This window comes from Heptranchias perlo, chromosome 37 (assembly GCF_035084215.1).
Source record: "Heptranchias perlo isolate sHepPer1 chromosome 37, sHepPer1.hap1, whole genome shotgun sequence".
NCBI lineage: Eukaryota > Metazoa > Chordata > Chondrichthyes > Hexanchiformes > Hexanchidae > Heptranchias > Heptranchias perlo.
The window spans coordinates 5,825,231-5,844,491 of record NC_090361.1 but is presented as its reverse complement, the minus strand read 5'-3'; the positions used below and the strand labels follow the sequence as shown (position 1 = coordinate 5,844,491).

Here is a 19,261-nt window from a genome sequence, read left to right as displayed (position 1 = left end):
TCCAGTAGCACCTGGAGTGAGGCATCACTGGAACTAGGAGCAGCCTTTCCCCTGGGCTGCTCCATTGTGTTATTTGGGTGTTTCCTTCAGGAGCAGCAATTGGAGGACTGTCCCTTTAAATAGAACTCCTCCAGCTGACAGCCTGTGATGCGGGTGCGCAATCCGCCCGCTGCGCAGGTTTCCGATGGCAAACCCGTAAGCCACGTTAAGTGGCTCCAATTTACCCGTGGTCGCGTGGGAAACGGACGGATTTTACTGGGTGGGTTACCCACGCGCCCAATCACCCACCCACTGCCATCCCGCCTCCCCGCTAATATCGGGGCCATGAATGAATCTAATTACCTCACTCCAGGAGGAATAGTCAGCAAAGGGAGCACAAAATTATGCCCAATATTTCCTTCCATCAAGTGGGGAAATATTCACTTACATTAAGAAACTTATTTTAAACAACTGCAAAAGTTGTTGCTTGGTGAATTAAAAACAGATGTTGGTGTCCTTGGAAAGGGCTAACTTCTTTGCAGAAATATAAACAACTCACGCAGCGTGTGTCAACGTAGCGTTCAAATAAATTTTTTAAAAAGCCTTGCATGGGGACTTCTTACAGTGGGACACATGTATGTCCTTCAAACCGGGGCTGGAGTCTGTTCTTTCGTTTAAAGATCTGTTCAGCATTTTTAATAGTTGTTCCATTTGTTGTCAGGAATCCACGCAATTTCCAAATCTGTCCATAATCACGTGCAACGCCGAATGCATATCGTGAGTCGGTGTAAATGGTGGCTGTTTTTCCCAGTAGCAACAATACAGGATCGTGTTAGGGCGAATAGTTCTGCCTGTTGTGCTGAAAAGGTGGGTGGTAGTGAATAGGCTTCTATAGCAGAATGGTCATCAACAATCGCGGAGCCTGCACGAGGGGACCCTTCTTCGTCTCGCAATGCTGACCCATCGACATAGAGGTTTAATTCACGGTTCGAAATAGGTTGTTCGGAAAGGTCTATTCGTGGCTTGGTTACTAGCCGAGTTACTGCCTCGCAGCAGTGTGTCGAGCCGTCTTCTTCAGTAGGCAGTAGAGTAGCTGGATTCAGGGTAGTACAGCGTTGTATAGTAAGATTAGGATTTGACAACAGTTCCACTTCGTACCTGCTGCTTCTAGCAGTAGTGATGTGTTGGGTAGCACATCGTGTCAGCAGGATTTCCACCGAATGGGGCACGTACAAGGTGGTTCGATGGTTGAGTGTAATGGTCTGTGCTTCTCTACTACGATCCTGGACATTCTTTAGAATGGACGTTAATTGGGGCATAGTTTTGTGTCTCCAATCTAGGCATATCAAAGTCAGTGGGTCTTTTAATTCTGGTCTGAGTCCGTTAACGAGGGCGTTAACGAGTGGCACTTGGTATGCATCTTTGGCCATACCAGAACACTGGTCAAAAATATTTTCCATTCTTTCTATATAATCCTCAACATCCTCATCTTTCCTTTAACTCATTTCTATAATAACACAATAATCAAGGCCTATCTTAACTCTATCGCAATTCTATACCGGATAATTCAGCTGATCGGACAAGACGTCATGTGTTCTCCACACCTACTTTAGGGTCCTGGCCTTCACGTGGGGTTAAAACCCTCTTAATAACCAGCTCAGGCCAAGTGTGTGAGAGAAACGTCTGCAATTGGTTGGATCAGCTGACTTACACAAGATTCTTGTATATTTTAATTCTACACGACATTAACACCAGTCTGTGTTTGTCGCCACTACAGACTTGTTCAAATTACAATTTCACTCAGTTCCGAATATTAATTTTACTCTAAACGTAACTACTTTGTTATCGGTTTCACAGATCTACTTCACTATTGTTCTCTCTCAGCCCGTTACTACAACACCGCAGCTGACAATATCGAGTAATCTGACAAGTTCCTTCTTCCCTCCTGTTTTCTCCTTGTCTATATGAAACACATTTCCTATGATCGCCTTCCAATTCCTAAAGGCAAACAGCAGAATTAGTCACGTCAGTTAATGCATATACTTACTAATCGCAGTGCATCCGCGGCTTGCACAGAACACCTAGTTGTAATAACAACCTGTGTCCGTACTTACCGGGGATCACAAGCGATCTTGGTGGAACCTCCATGAAACTGTCGAAACTTAACACTATACAAATGCATTAACAACCAAACAAAGTAGTACAAGGAGAAACTTTATTGAACCCCAACTTGTATACAAGTGGAAGTGCACCTCAAACAATGGTTGAGGGTACAACTTTGCCGAGTCAATGAAACAGCTCATGTTTATACAATTCAGTAGACAACGCCCACCTGCTACAGAATATGAGCATACACGTACATTCTTTATTGGCTCAGGTAGTTGGTCAATCAAGTAGTGAGCCTGCCCCCGAACATCTTGATACCTTGCACATAGGCTTGAGCTGATGTCAGCTATCTCCTTTCTCTCTACATTTCTGTTCCTCGTTTTCAGTAAGGCTGGAGCCAGTCTCAAGGCTACATGGCCATTCATCAACTCTATTATTATTATATTCTGTATTCAGCTATATCCTTATCTTAAGGGAAGGCCAGGCTGTGCTCGGCTTAATTATCAACATACCAAGGTTCAAACGTAATTACACAATTGTGCTTCTATGTGTTTGTGGCTAATCCTATCATGTGAGTTAATAAAGAGTTAATATGGTCAAGTATCCCTTCATGCACTTCCACAGCCCCTCGAGCCTGTTCTGCCATTCAATTAGATCATGGCTGATGTGTATCTTAACTCTATCTACCCGCCTTGGTTCCCTAACACTTAATTTCCTTACCTAACAAAAATCTATCAATCTCAGTTTTGAAATTTTCAATTGATCCCCCCAATCTCAACAACTTTTGGGGGGAAAGAGTTCCAGATTTCCACTACCCAAAAAGCCGTATGTTGTATGACTGGCAGATCAGCTCCTACAAAGGGCTCCTCAAATGTTAACCTGCCCTTTCTCTCCACAGTCTCTGACCGGCTGCACCTTTCCAGTTTTTTCTGTTCTTATTTCAGATTCCCGGCACTCGCATCTTTTGCCCCTCCCGTTTTTTCCATTCTAACTGCTACGTCCAGTTTCCGTTTCGACAAGAATCAGAAGCAAATTTGCAATCCGACCTCTCACTCTGGCCCCCTTGTAGCAACTAACAAGGCTAAGTGAACGCACTCTGGGGTTTTGCTTTTAACTCTGCCACCCTTACCTGTGTTTTCATCTTGACAAGTCTGACAGGCGCCCAGCGTTGATCTGGTCGAGAAGGGATGCACCTGCGAGGTTATAACACGACGCCACGTCAAATGTTACAATTAATTGCTCACCCGTATCACCCAAATTCTGATGAGAGCCTCACCCAGAAATGTTATCATCCAGCTTATCATTTTATGCTTTTCATTGCATGTTGTTATTCACTGCTTTGCAGGTGAAGTTAAATCATATACAGTTTAAGTCAGGTGAGGTGGGGCATAGCGGTGATTGACAGAGCTTCTGAGTCCAAATGAGTAACACATTTACACCGCATGTTGCCAACTGTAATAATTGCCGCCTCACTTTTTTGTAAAGAAGTCTATTGAAAGAATGACTCACCCTAAGCCTTGTTATTTTTACTCTCTCTCCCTTCCTCTCCTGAAGGTGCTGACTCCCTGCTGGAGAACAGTGCCACGCACTCTGATAACTCAGCTGAACGTTTTCACTGTGAATGTTGGTGGGCCACTCGACCACCGCGAGTAGCGAAATGCTCCACACCACAAAGCAAAGAAACAAATGGTAAAGCGGGCTTATTTTAAAAGTAATCAGACTTTGGCACGAGCACTTGTTATAAATGGGCTAACACTTGGAATCTGGTGGGACCCCCGTTGGTATCATTTTCGAGATGCAGCACTCGAGAAAAACCAACCTGTCCAGTCGGAAACCAGTTGGGTGGTAATCTTACCGTCGGCTTGTGGGGATATGAGGGCTAATTCCACCATCCCTGCGGGAAGCTGAGCTCAGAGCGGGAAGGGTACGCTGGGCCATCCAAACATATCCAATAACTTAAGGAAGGCCTTTGGAGATGCTGAGGTGTCTGATGACGATCGACGGTAAGTTTTTTTTTTGCGTTGTCAAGATGCTGCGAAAATCGGAAAGGACTTTAATTGACAGTTTCTATCAACGTGAAAGGAAACTTTTCACTGGCCAAAAAAAGGGAACGTTTCCTGGCTTCCAGTAAAAAGAGAACATCACAAGAAACCTTCCTTATACTCTCTTTAGTGTTTGTCAAAACTTTTTAAAAAAATATATATATTTTTGGGAATTAGGGGTTACGGGGAGCGGGCAGGAAATTGGACATGAATTTAGATTTGAGGTTAGGATCAGATCAGCCATGATCTTATTGAATGGCGGAGCAGGCTCGAGGGGCCGATTGGCCTACTCCTGCTCCTATTTCTTATGTTCTTATAAACCCACAACAGAATAAGGTAAATCTCATCAAGAAAACGCATACAATTTTAACTGGGAGGAGGATACAGGAGGGCGGGGGAGGTGTGGGAGCCAAATGCACTCAACCTTGAGTTTACCAGATTGGAGCAGCACCTCTGGGAGCTCCATAGTGGGAGTGAGGGAGCTGGAGGAGGAGGGTGGGGCGGTGGGAACGGGAGGGGAGTTGTGTGGTAGGGCCTCACTGTGCCCCGTCCATACCTCAGCCGCTAGGCTAGTCTCGGCCGTTACTGTGACACAGCGAGACTCACTGCCCGGTTCAGCGACAGACCCAGTGAAGGAGCTGATTCATTTGTATCAACAGGAATTCCTGACGGCCAAATGCAAATAGGAGCAGCTCTTTACCGTAAATCATCGGTTGGAGTGCGACTCTTTGGGAGGATTGTTTACAATTCCAAGTGTAGGAAAACCCCCATGAAATTACCCCATGAGAATCTGAACGAATTTAAATCCAGAGCAAATGAAGATTAAAATCGAGTTTCGGTGGGGTCTCTGTGACAAGGTGCTGAAAAGCACAGACCTTCACTAACACTCTGTAAAGGTCATTTTTCATTTAAGCTGAGAACTGACCCTCCTGTTTGCTTTTCCCAGCTCTGAAATGCAACCAGCGTTTGAGGGCGGAGCCGTGCCTGAAAACACCCCCTGACTGTAGAGCGCACGGCACAGCCATCAGTATAACTCCAGATTACACGGAGCTGGACTGAGCGGAAATGATATTCTTTGTGAACAGAGGTGAGGCTGCTTTACATTGCAAATGGACAAACCAAGCCTGATCCACAGGTAACCAGGCAACGGGCTCCTACTGCCCGCACAGAACCTGCAGATCGAGCAGGATCCAACCTTTGGTACTCCCAGTAAATCAGTTACAGAAAATATAGATCCATTTCACATACTTTCATTTATTTCTGTCCCTGTTCATCTTTTTGGAGGGAGTGGGGAAGGATGTATATTTGCTTCAATAGTGATATCAGTGAGGGGAGTTACTGTACCAGACTGTGTGAGGGAGCTGTACTAACACACGGTTACTGTACCAGACTGTGTGAGGGAGCTGTACTAACACACGGTTACTGTACCAGACTGTGTGAGGGAGCTGTACTAACACACGGTTACTGTACCAGACTGTGTGAGGGAGCTGTACTAACACACGGTTACTGTACCAGATTGTGTGAGGGAGCTGTACTAACACACGGTTACTGTACCAGATTGTGTGAGGGAGCTGTACTAACACATGGTTACTGTACCAGATTGTATGAGGGAGCTGTACTAACACACGGTTACTGTACCAGATTGTATGAGGGAGCTGTACTAACACACGGTTACTGTACCAGACTGTGTGAGGGAGCTGTACTAACACACGGATACTGTACCAGATTGTATGAGGGAGCTGTACTAACACACGGTTACTGTACCAGATTGTATGAGGGAGCTGTACTAACACACGGTTACTGTACCAGATTGTGTGAGGGAGCTGTACTAACACACGGTTACTGTACCAGATTGTATGAGGGAGCTGTACTAACACACGGTTACTGTACCAGATTGTGTGAGGGAGCTGTACTAACACACGGTTACTGTACCAGATTGTGTGAGGGAGCTGTACTAACACACGGTTACTGTACCAGTGTGAGGGAGCTGTACTAACACACGGTTACTGTACCAGTGTGAGGGAGCTGTACTAACACATGGTTACTGTACCAGATTGTGTGAGGGAGCTGTACTAACACACGGTTACTGTACCAGACTGTGTGAGGGAGCTGTACTAACACACGGTTACTGTACCAGACTGTGTGAGGGAGCTGTACTAACACACGGTTACTGTACCAGATTGTATGAGGGAGCTGTACTAACACACGGTTACTGTACCAGATTGTGTGAGGGAGCTGTACTAACACACGGTTACTGTACCAGATTGTATGAGGGAGCTGTACTAACACACGGTTACTGTACCAGATTGTGTGAGGGAGCTGTACTAACACACGGTTACTGTACCAGATTGTGTGAGGGAGCTGTACTAACACACGGTTACTGTACCAGTGTGAGGGAGCTGTACTAACACACGGTTACTGTACCAGTGTGAGGGAGCTGTACTAACACATGGTTACTGTACCAGATTGTGTGAGGGAGCTGTACTAACACACGGTTACTGTACCAGACTGTGTGAGGGAGCTGTACTAACACACGGTTACTGTACCAGACTGTGTGAGGGAGCTGTACTAACACACGGTTACTGTACCAGACTGTGTGAGGGAGCTGTACTAATACACGGTTACTGTACCAGACTGTATGAGGGAGCTGTACTAACACACGGTTACTGTACCAGACTGTGTGAGGGAGCTGTACTAACACACGGTTACTGTACCAGATTGTGTGAGGGAGCTGTACTAACACACGGTTACTGTACCAGATTGTGTGAGGGAGCTGTACTAACACACGGTTACTGTACCAGACTGTGTGAGGGAGCTGTACTAACACACGGTTACTGTACCAGATTGTGTGAGGGAGCTGTACTAACACACGGTTACTGTACCAGATTGTGTGAGGGAGCTGTACTAACACACGGTTACTGTACCAGACTGTGTGAGGGAGCTGTACTAACACACGGTTACTGTACCAGATTGTATGAGGGAGCTGTACTAACACACGGTTACTGTACCAGACTGTAGAAGGGTTAATGACTTGAATAATGTTCTGCAGTTTTCACTGTTTAAACCAAAAATATTCAAGAGGAAAAGATGAATTGTTTGGCCTTTTACCCCGAGACTGAGTTACAGTTGAGTTTAGATCAGGTCCTGGAAGCCATTCTTTATGTGTTGGACTGGAGAGCGAGATCCGCACTCTATTCAGTCCTGGGAGTATGAGTGGTGATACTGAGCTGTCCTCACCCAACCTCCCTGGCCACAGACTATCCGAGGAGGCACTGTATTATGATTAATTGTGGGGGGTCGGGGTCATAATAATGATTTTTTTTTACCTCTAGTTGATCCTGGGACACTGAGGCCAAACACAGTGTCCTAACTAAACCTCAGCTCAGATCAGTTAAATTATACCGAGTCAAACTTGTTTAGAACGGAGCTCCTCCCTGAATATTCAGGGACAGGTTGTTTATTTGGATTGCAGGACAGCCAGCTCGTGACATTTATAATGTTAGAACTGGCTCCTTTACAGAAAACTGGGAGTGCGATTCTGCTGCTGGGATAGGGAGCATTTTGTTTTAGCAAGGAGCTGGTATACGAATGGCAGTCTTCCACAATCTGAACCAAACAAGCATCAAACGCCCCCTATCACTCCTCTCAATATCCATTTCCCAGTGCACTGTGACTGCAATCTGTACGATCTACAGGATGTACTGTAGCAACTCACCAAGGCTACTTTGACAGCACCTTCCCAGCCCCACGACCTCTACCACGAGCAGGACAAGAGCAGCAAGATCATGGCAACGCCATCATTTCCAAGTCGCTGGGTTAACAGCCTTGAATTCCTGACTTTACGGTGAGTGGGTGAGGGGGGGGTGTTGGGGGGTGCACAGGAAGAGTCCAGAGAGGGAAGACTGAGAGGCATAAGCTGACATGTAGGACAAGGGTAGATTGCAGAATAGAGTAAATAAGGAAGAGTATTTTGAATTCCATGCGTTAAGGGGCAGAGAGCCAGTGGAGGGCAAGGAGATGCTGGATGAATGGGAAAGGATGCCGGAGACAATTGGATGAATTGCAGTTTATGGGAGATAGTTCAGGAGACTGGTGAGGAGGACATGGAGGAGTGGAGCTTGGAGGTAACAGAGAGTTTCAGCAGTGGTAAGTGTGGGGTACAGACAGAGACTGGGGGTGGGGGGCGGGATTAGTGATGAGGGGGGTGGGATAGGATATGAAGCATGTAGCTCAGCTCAGGGTTAAACAGGAGGCACCAATGGGTTCACCCTGAGGTGTCGGCTGAGGAGCAGTGGGGAGCGCTCTCGCCTCTGAGTCAGAAGGTTGTGGGTTCAAGTCCCACTCCGGAAACTTGAGCACAAAACCTAGGCTGACACTCCCAGTGCAGTGCTGAGGGAGTGCTCCACTGTCAGAGGGGCCGTCTTTTAGATGAGACGGTAAACCAAAACCCCATTTGCTCTCTCAGGTGGATGTAAAAGATCCCATGGCACTATTTGAAGAAGAGCAGAGGAGCTCTCTCCGGAGTCCCGGCCAATATTTATCCCTCAACCAATATCACTAAAACAGATTATCTGGTCATTATCACATTGCTGTTTGTGGGACCTTGCTGTGCGCAAATTGGCTGCCGCGTTTTCTACATTACAACAGTGACTACACTTCAAAAAAAGTACTTCATTGGCTGTAAAGTGCTTTGGGACATCCTGTAGGCGCTATATAAATGCAAATTCTTTCTTTCTTTTCTCAGCTTGGTGGGAATGGGGCAATGGAATCAGGAGATAAGGAGCTTTGCGCAGAAGCCAAACAGGATCGATTCACCATCGCCCATGTTAAGTTGGAGAAGTTCTAGTTTCTCTGCGACGTGGTGTTGGACGGGCGATCTCCCCCCCTCTTTCCCCACAGCCCCGCAACCTTTTCCCCTCAAGTATTTATCCAATTCCCTTTTGAAAGTTACGATTGAATCTGCGTCCACCGCCCTTTCAGGCAGCGCATTCGAGATCAGAACAACTCGCTGAGTAAAAAAAAAAATCCCTGAAATCACCTAACTCAGCAGAAGGTGGAGTTCAAACCTGGCACCTTCTCGGTCCTGGATCTCATGCACACCATGAGTGGAGGGTTCTGGGTCCGGAGGGCTCACTATCACATCGGACGGTGCACTTATCCACTGCAGCAGCCTTTTAGATCCTTACGTTGTAAACTCTCCTCACCTTCCTCTCTTTATCTGGTAAGCAATGCACTTCGCACGTATCTGGCTTCTTCATCTTTCCCCACCCCTCTCCCAGGGCACTTGGAATTCCCACACAAAGAGGGCACTCAGATGTAGCTGGCACCACGATGATTTGTTTTGTCTCAGGTCCCGCTAGGAAACCTCGCATTTGTTTGATCTCCTTCAGTTGACATGCAAAAGAACAAAAGGTACTCAGGACGGCAACCATCACCACACAGGGTAAGTGTAGAAACTTTCCTTCCCTTCATCTTGGAGAATGATGCCCCCCCGCCCCCCCATCTTTCTTCCCTCCCACCCTTCCAGTCCTCTGGACACCAGTCAGAGCTCACTGGTGACTGGGCGGCCGACACAAAGGGAACCACCCCTGCTCCACCCAAATAGTCAGAAGAACCGCAGCTCGATTGATGAACCGGTTAGTTAAGCAGCTTGTAAGGTAGTCAACAGTATTTGGCTGGTTTTGAGATTTATAGCACCAAGATAAACAATGGAGAGAACTCAACGACCAGGTCACAGAAATAAAAAAGCTCGGCAAAATGGCTAAGGATTTAAGTGACCGGGCCTGGAACTTAAATTAATTTGAATGATTTAATTATCATCCCTTTAAAATGCTGGAGTATGACGACACCGTTTACTAATCCACCAGTCAAACATTTCAGCCCCCTCCTAAAGCTCAGGGCTGTTCAGATCTTGCCAGCACGCTCTCATTTTGCCTTGAAAATGGCATGCATTTTTTAACGAGCTTTGCCCTTAGAGATTAACAGCTGGTTAACAAAGTATGTCGTCCACCTGCATTAAAAAATTGTGTGTTTTTTTAAAAATTTCTTTGAACATTTTAATTCACTAGTTATAAAAATATTGGACATAGGGGGAGAAAAGGCTGTTTGACTAGACAGGCAGGCATCATCCAACTGGGTAATGAAGAGACTATTCGCTTTCCGACTGGCTATGGGGCACCGCGAGGATGGGCGCGTTGGGCGACCAACGGGGGGAGTGTGTGGGGGGGGGCAGTTGAGGGGAGGGAGGGAGGAGGTCATGTGATGACACCTCCAGGAGTATGTCCAACCAGAGTTGGTGACCTCTACAGGTGCGTGAGTTGGCTCACCTCTGGTTCACACATGTGCAAACAGTCTTATCGAGTGCCTTTTAAAGTGTTCCCCAATGTTTTTTTATATAATACATGTCCCACGGGGTGACTGTTTTTCTCAGCTGTACATGTTTGAATTTCGAAGATAGGCCTCAAAATTGCTTGAGCAAAATAAAATCTTGTCTTTTGAAATCTTCACGTTTACAAATTCTGAACCAGGTCAAAAAACATGAGTTTTTTATAGAATGACATAGTGGTGGGATGGGTTAAAATTTGAAAAATCTTAAACCCGACTCCAACCCGCCGCGAACGCGCCTATTTCTGGTTTCACAGAGGTGGGTTTGGGGGGGCGTTTGAATAACCCGCTCTGGAGAGGCAGGTCCCTCATTATAATATGTTAATGAGTGTCCTTTCATGAGATTTTGGCAGCGATTTGAAATTAAGGCCTCCTGCGCGGGTTTCCCGGAAGTTGGGAAACTCGGCAGTAAAATGGAGGCGAGATTGGGCGGCACTTCATGGGGACGGTTAAAGGTCAGGTGTCCCGATATTAATAAAGGCTCGGTGCTCCCCGCTGCATCCTCAGTTCTCTCTGGGAAATAATTTGGTGAGAGGACTACTTATTTGTACAGTCTGAAGGTGTTTACACACAGAATATCAGGATGGGTGGCGCCACGGCTGCTTTAGAGTAGACTTTGGACAAGAAAAACAATCACCATTCATGGCAGCAAGGGCGTGTACTGGCGGGAGCTGCAGGTGGACAACAGAGAGGGTGGGCAACAGAGAGGGGGGCAACAGAGAGGGGGGGCAACAGAGAGGGGGGGCAACAGAGAGGGGGGGCAACAGAGAGGGGGGGCAACAGAGAGGGGGGGCAACAGAGAGGGGGGGCAACAGAGAGGGGGGCAACAGAGAGGGGGGGCAACAGAGAGGGGGGGCAACAGAGAGGGGGGGCAACAGAGAGGGGGGGCAACAGAGAGGGGGGGCAACAGAGAGGGGGGGCAACAGAGAGGGGGGGCAACAGAGAGGGGGGGGCAACAGAGAGGGGGGGGCAACAGAGAGGGGGGGGCAACAGAGAGGGGGGGGGCAACAGAGAGGGGGGGGCAACAGAGAGGGGGGGGCAACAGAGAGGGGGGGAGCAACAGAGAGGGGGGGAGCAACAGAGAGGGGGGGAGCAACAGAGAGGGGGGAGCAGAGAGGGGGGCAACAGAGAGGGGGGGCAACAGAGAGGGGGGGCAACAGAGAGGGGGTGCAACAGAGAGGGGGTGCAACAGAGAGGGGGGGCAACAGAGAGGGGGGGCAACAGAGAGGGGGGGCAACAGAGAGGGGGGGCAACAGAGAGGGGGGGCAACAGAGAGGGGGGGCAACAGAGAGGGGGGGCAACAGAGAGGGGGGGCAACAGAGAGGGGGGGCAACAGAGAGGGGGGCAACAGAGAGGGGGGGCAACAGAGAGGGGGGGCAACAGAGAGGGGGGGCAACAGAGAGGGGGGCAACAGAGAGGGGGGGGGCAACAGAGAGGGGGGGAGCAACAGAGAGGGGGGGAGCAACAGAGAGGGGGGGAGCAACAGAGAGGGGGGGAGCAACAGAGAGGGGGGGAGCAACAGAGAGGGGGGGAGCAACAGAGAGGGGGGGAGCAACAGAGAGGGGGGCAACAGAGAGGGGGGGCAACAGAGAGGGGGGCAACAGAGAGGGGGGCAACAGAGAGGGGGGGCAACAGAGAGGGGGGGCAACAGAGAGGGGGGGCAACAGAGAGGGGGGGCAACAGAGAGGGGGGGCAACAGAGAGGGGGGGCAACAGAGAGGGGGGGCAACAGAGAGGGGGGCAACAGAGAGGGGGGCAACAGAGAGGGGGCAACAGAGAGGGGGGGGCAACAGAGAGGGGGGGCAACAGAGAGGGGGGGCAACAGAGAGGGGGGGCAACAGAGAGGGGGGGCAACAGAGAGGGGGGGCAACAGAGAGGTCAATTTGCAGGAGGCACTAGCCACCTAAAAGGGTCCACAGAGGCTCAGCTTCCTTGACCTATCTGAAGAGCAGTGCTTCCGAAGGCTGAGATTGACAGGTCAGTTGATCACAGACATCTGCAGCCTCCTTGAAGAAGAGCTGCTGCTTGCTGGACCTGGTGGCCACACATTACCAGTGGCTGTGAAAGTCACTCTGTCCTCAATTTTTTTGCCTCTGGTTCCTTCCAGGATGCCACCGGAGACATGCTGAGAGTCTCTCAAGTCGGCTGCACATAAATGCATAAGGCAGGTGACTGATGGATTGTTTGCTAGGGCCGGAGGGTATGTAAACTTCCCCTGTGACGACAATAGCCAGAATGAGCGGGCACTGGGATTCATGTCTCTGGCTGGCTTCCCACAGGTGCAGGATGCCATTGATTGCACACACCTGGCAATCCGAGCACCTCCAGATCAACCAGGAACATTCGTCAACGGCAAAGGATTTCACTCCTTCAGTGTTCAGCTGGTGTTCAACCACAAGAAAAGGTTCATGCAGGTCTGCGCCAGATTCCCTGCGAGTTGCTTTCATTCTGCGGCAGTCCAACATCCCCGACCTGTTGGTACCTGGAAACCCGTAAGGGGTGGCTGCTAGGTAACTAAGGATATCCACTTCAAACCTGGCTGATGACACCTCTGAGGAAACCCACCAATGAACCCCAACAGCGCTGCAACGACAGCCATATGACAACCAGCTATGTCAACGAGCAAGCCATCGGCATGCTCAAATGCGCTTTGGGTGCCTGGGCAGGTCTGGAGACGGCCTTCAGCACTCGCCAGCGAGGGTCTCTAGGATAATCGCGGTGTGCTGCGTTCTGCACAACATTGCACAGCAACGAGGGCTGGAGGTGGAGGAGGAACAAGGCGCTCATCACTCTTCATCTGATGACGATTCCAATGGACAGGAGGAGGAGGATGATGAAAATGGGCACCCAAAGCCAGACCAGCCGCTGCTCGGAATGCCAGGGATTCCCTAATAGCTCGAAGGTTATTAGTCACTCAAACTGGACCAAAGTAACTATCACATCCCCCGCCCCCCCCTCCTCTCCCCCCCCCCCCTCACTGACACAAAGCAGTCCTACAACCAACCATCCACCCATTGCGCATCCACCAATTGGTCTCCATCAATTCATGTCTTCAAATTCATCACCAAGCATCTGAAAAAGACGAGTTGATACCCGGGCTTGAATGGGCAACATGGAAAGTGAAAATTAATAAATTTTATGTGAGTTGATAAAAAAAAGGAAACTTAATATCATAACATTTTCACAAATACCCATGTGCATACCCTTGCTGAACTTTCCTTTTTCTTTTCCAACCACTTCTACATGGTGCAACCCCTGTGGCTTCAGCAGAGGTCGAGGCAGGCTGCTCAGATCCCTGCCCTGGGTGCTGAGATGCTCTCGACCGATGACCTCTGGGTTTTGGAGCCCGTGAGGGCCCCGTCAAAGATTGCTCCACCTGTACCTGCGCAGGGGGCAGACTCGGCCATCGGGAGAGGGGAGGCAGCATGTCGATGATGGGAAATGTGCCAACTTGGCAACATTTCTTGGAAACCACGTGCGCAGAACATTGTGACCCAAATAAACATAGTGTTTAAAATTTGAGACTGGCCACAAAGCAATTTACAGATTCTGGAGACACAATGTCTGACCTGGATAAACAGAATATTGCTGTTGTTGCAAAACAAATTTGCAACCAGAGATTGACTAAAAGATTGCATCAGAAAGATATTTAAAAAATCCTTATTTGGACTCTTGGCACCGCTGTCGGTGGGGAAATCAGAAGTCCCATCTCTGAGGGTGTCCAAAAAAGGCCTCAAGTGCCGCGGAACTGATCACTCCACTGCCCTGATGCAGAACTCTCAAAGGAACCAGGTTGTATGTTTTACTGTTTATGAAGTAAAATAGTAGTTTAGTTTTCCAATCTGTTGTATTGTATTATTTGGCTCTCTAAATCCTACATTGGGCACTGGTTGAGGGGATGGGGGGCAATGGGTGAGATGTCGGGGTGCTTTGAGTGGAGTTCTCACTTCTATGTCCCCTTTCACCATCATCCCTCTCCTGGGCCAGTGCCACATCACTCCCACCACTCTGCGGTGGAGCAGCTTGGTGCAGATCAGTGACGCCTTGTAAGGCCACGGATAAGGTATTTGCCGTCCTGTTTAAGGCGGCAGACATGTTGGCAACCATAGTCTGCATGGCCGTTGTCGACCTGCGTGGAATGATTCTATTGCCGCGATTGAAGTTCCACGAGGGAGGCCACTCTAACTATGGAAGGCATCTTCGCAGTGGCCTGTGACATCAATCTACAATTGCTTGAGCTGGACTCCTCCATCCTCACAATGGGGACGTGAGGAGGTGCATAGAAAGTGAACGATGGATGCTTTTGAAACTTAAATGGCCGTGAGGAGTGATGTGATGGAGTACGCTTGGCAAGACAGAGTGAGAGGGGACAGGGTGCACTACAGGATGAATCTGCAATTGCACTCACCTTTCCTGACCTGGTTAGGTCATTAAACCGCTTCCTGCACAGGATCCAGGTACGGGGCACAATACTCCTGCTGCTCACCTCCTCAGCCACCTCTAACCACGCCTTTTTGGTGACAGCAGCAGGTTTCTTCTTCCCGTTGCTGGGGAAGATTACCTCCTTCACCCAGCAGTACATCAAACGTCCTTTGAATGTCCTGACTCCATCTTCTGAAGTTACCGTCCCTTTCCAAAGCTCCCAATTCCTTCAAAATTCCACCTTGGAATTGGCCCGTTAAATAGTCGAGCTAAGAGCGCGTCACGCTGGTGCGCATCACACCTGCTGACACGCATTGGAGACTCGAAACCCGGAAGCAAAATGATGATGACGTATCCATAAGAACATGAGAAACAGAAGCAGGAGGAGGCCATACGGCCCCTCGAGCCTGCTCCACCATTCAATAAGATCATGGCCGATCTTCGACCTCAACGCCACTTTCCTACCCGATCTCTATATTCCTCGATTCCCCTAGAGTCCAAAAAATCTATCGCTCTCAGTCTTGAATGTACTCAACGACTGAGCATCCACAGCCCTCTGGGGTAGAGAATTCCAAAGATTCACAACCCTCTGAGTGAAGAAATTCCTCCTCATCTCAGTCCTAAATGGCCGACCCCTTATCCTGAGACCATGCCCCCTAGTTCTAGACTCTCCAGCCAGGGGAAACAATCTCTCAGCACCTACCCTGTCAAGCCCTCTTAGAATCTTATATGTTTCAATGAACTGTTCTGAACTCCAGAGAGTATAGGCCCATTCTACTCAATCTCTCCTCATAGGACAATCCTCTCCATGTTGAAATCGGACATTCCCAGGAGTCCAAACATCTTCCGGGTTTCGTGCCCCCCTCCCCCCGGTCACCTGTCCCCCTCCCCCCTGCCCCCCCCCCCTCCTCCCCCCCCTCCTCCCCACCCTCACCCTCCCCCTCCTCCCCACCCTCACCCTCCCCCGTGCTCAGAACCTGCCTCTGCGTTATTATCGGGCCCATAGAGTTTACAGTACAGAAACAGGCCATTCGGCCCAATTTGTCCATAATGGTGTTTATGCTCCACACAAACCTCCTCCCACCACTCTTATATAAAACAAATATATTAAAAAATCAATTTTCATTTAAAGATTTAGCTGAGGCCTAACATTTCTTTCCAGCCTAACTTGATTTCTATCCCAGTAACAGTGCTGTGTGTAGGGAATGGTTCAAATCCAGCCTGGGCATTGATAAAAGGCCTGAAACCAAACTTCTTACTTCTTAAAACAGTTTGATTAAAATCAATACTTTTTTTTGTGAAGTAGCCTTAAATCTAAAGATACCTTTTTTTGGCTGAAATTCTGCCTGACCTGCTGCTTATTGCTGCCTCCCCCAGACTGTGCCACGGGGGAGGGGGGCTCGACAGCATCACATAGTGGGCAAAGGCAGTACTGTCCAAAGGAGAAGGAGACCCAGGGTAAAGGCAGAGTGAATGGGGGTAGAAAGAGGAAGGGGTAAGGAGAGGAGGTGGGAGAGGGAGGGAAAAGGGGAGGGGAGAGGGAGGGAAAAGGGGAGGGGAGAGGGAGGGAAAAGGGGAGGGGAGAGGGAGGGAAAAGGGGAGGGGAGAGGGAGGAAAGAACAGGGGAAAAGGGGGAAAAGGGGAGAGGGGAAAAGGGGGAGGGGAAAAGGGGGAAAAGGGGACGGGAAAAAGGGAGGGGAAAAGTGGAGGGAGGAGGGGAGGGGAAAAGTGGAGGGAGGAGGGGAGGGGAGAGGGGGAAAAGGGGAGGGGAAAATGTAAGGGGCAAAGGGGAGAGGGAAAAAGTGAGGGGAAAAGGGAAGCGAGAAGGAGAAAGAGGAGGGGAAAAGGGAAAGGAGAGGAGGAAAAGGGGACAGGAGAAAAAAGGAGGGGAAAAGGGGAGGGAGAAGGGGAAAGGGGGAGGGGAGAGGGAGACCCCCCGCTCTTCTTCAAATAGAGCCGTGGGGTCTTTTACTTCCACCCGAGAGGGCGGATGGGGCCTCGGTTTAACGGCTCATCCGAACAGCGGCACCTCCGACAGTGCAGCACTCCCTCAATACGGCACTGAGAGCGTCAGCCTCGTATTATGTGCTTAGGTCTTCGGGAGTGAGACTTGAACCCACGACCTTCTGACTCACAGAGGGGGGCGAGCTACCCACTGCCGACACCTAAAAATATAATCAAACCACTGCACTCTACGCATCTCACTCCTGTATTGGCTACACAACTGCAGCCCAATATTCCCAGCAGCTTTTGAAAGAACTTTAGAACTAATCCTTATCATATATTACACCTATAGTAAATATTATAGTGGATCACCCATGGCTTTCCCCACAGCGGGGACTGTACAAGTGACTTTCCCTCAGAGTGCAATGGGCAATGGACGGGGATACAGGGATTTGGGAGCTCATGGAGTTCCATCTAGTGGAAGAAGTTTGCAGCTGTGACAGAATGGTAACACCAAATAAGGCATGAGTGCCACATATAAGCAACATGTGCAAATATGGAATATGCCCTCCACTGTGCACCCTTCACACTTCAGTTCTCCGATGTCACATTTCAAAGTATCAAAAGTATACATAAGAGCGTAAGAGGAGCAGGAGTAGGCCATAAGGCCCCTCGAGCCTGCTCCGCCATTCAATCAGATCATGGCTGATCTTCGACCTCAACTCCACTTTCCCGCCCGATCCTCATATCCCTTGATTCTTCCAGAGTCTATCGATCTCAGTCTTGAATGTACTCAACGACTGGTCATCCGCAGCCCTCTGGGGTAGAGAATTCCAAGAATTCACGACCGTCTGAGTGAAGAATACTTTAGAAAGGCTGCCTTTTGTCATTTCCTGCTGGTTTTCCTGATCTTGATAACCCTGCCCAAAATCAGGAGCAGGGATTTACAAGCACCTGCCAATCAACAGAAATTTCCCTCAGCCAACAGCCTCCAACTGACCTCGGGATGTGCCTACTGAGAGCATTTTCCCCAAAAGGGAGTGCCTGAGCCTTAAAGGGACAGGGTCTGGTTGAACATAGCACCATCTCAGCTTGTAAACAGCAGAACTGTGCTTCAGGCCTTCGACTAACCAACAACAGCACCATCGGTGATCAGCTGGCTTTTCAGCAAGGATGTTGGAAGAGACTGAAAAAAAAAGGTTACCCAGATTAAAATGTAGCCAGATTGCAGGGACTGTTCCTCCCCCCACTCCTGAGGTACAACTGGGTCCACTGGCATATGCACTGAAAGACCTGCATTTATATAGCGCCTTTCACAACCTCAGGACGTCCGAAACCACTTTACGGCCAATGAAGTACTTTTAAAGTGCAGTTACTGTTGTAATGTAGGGAATGCGGCAACCAAATTGCACACAGCAAGATCCCACAAGCAGCGATGAGATAATGGCCAGAAAATCTTTTTTTTTTAAAGTGATGTTGGTCGAGCAATGAATATTGGCCAGGACACCGGGAAGAACTCCCCTGTTCTTCTTCGAAATGGCGTCATGGGATCTTTTACGTCCACCCGAAAGTCAGCACCTCCGACTGTGCGGCACTCCCTCATCACTGGCACTGAAGTGTCAGTCTAGATTATGTGCTCCAGTCAATGGAGTGGGACTTGAATCCATGACCTGCTGCCTCAGAGACGAGAGTGCTAACCACTGAGCCACAGCTGACACCTAAAAAAAACGTTACCCCAGCAGACTGAGGGAAGGGAAGATCAAAACACCGCACTCTACGCATCTCACTCCTGTTTTGACTACACGGCTATAACCCAATATTTTACCACTGAGCCGCGGCTGACAAGAGTACACAAACGTGTGCATCTCTTAAATTTTTGGGCAGCAAATAAGCTGTTCAAGTATGAGCTGCTAAGAGGCCAGGTCAGGTTTATATGCTCTAATAGGCTGAGCCAAAAGTAAGGTCGCAGTTAGGTTACACAGTAGATAAATTGGGCCGCCCAGTTCCACTTGGGCCTGAGGAATCTGGAGTTTGAATAGTGAACGCACGTCTGTAGTCTGTAGGTCTTTAACTCTTCTTCAAGTAGCGCCAAACGAGCCTCCATCTACCACCATGTTCCTCTTCTCAGTCTCAATAACCTCTCAACCCTTCAAATTTTCTCCAGGTCAAAGATGTTGCCATGGGAACCCACTGGGTTGCAGTTCTGCTTGCTCGTTCATAGAATATGTGGAACATTTGTTGTTCTAATTCTACTCAGGTACAGTAAGGGCCCATTTCAACTTGGCCAAATTGCCGTTGACAAATCTCCTCCAGTAATGTTAATACATTTTACGCTAACATGTCTTTCAATAGTGATTCCTCTGAAATTAATCCAATATTATTTGA

General features: G+C 48.9%; 1 long non-coding RNA gene across 1 annotated transcript in view; it reads left to right on the top strand.

Moving 5' to 3' along the window:
* The window catches only part of LOC137304276 (uncharacterized), a 35,251-nt gene extending 24,915 nt beyond the window's left edge, over positions 1-10,336 (top strand). The window contains exons 2-4 of the long non-coding RNA XR_010958534.1: positions 5,074-5,214; positions 7,791-7,971; positions 8,872-10,336. This is a non-coding gene — a long non-coding RNA (uncharacterized lncRNA). The remainder of the gene's footprint in view (positions 1-5,073; positions 5,215-7,790; positions 7,972-8,871) is intronic.
* The last annotated feature ends 8,925 nt before the right edge of the window (positions 10,337-19,261 follow it).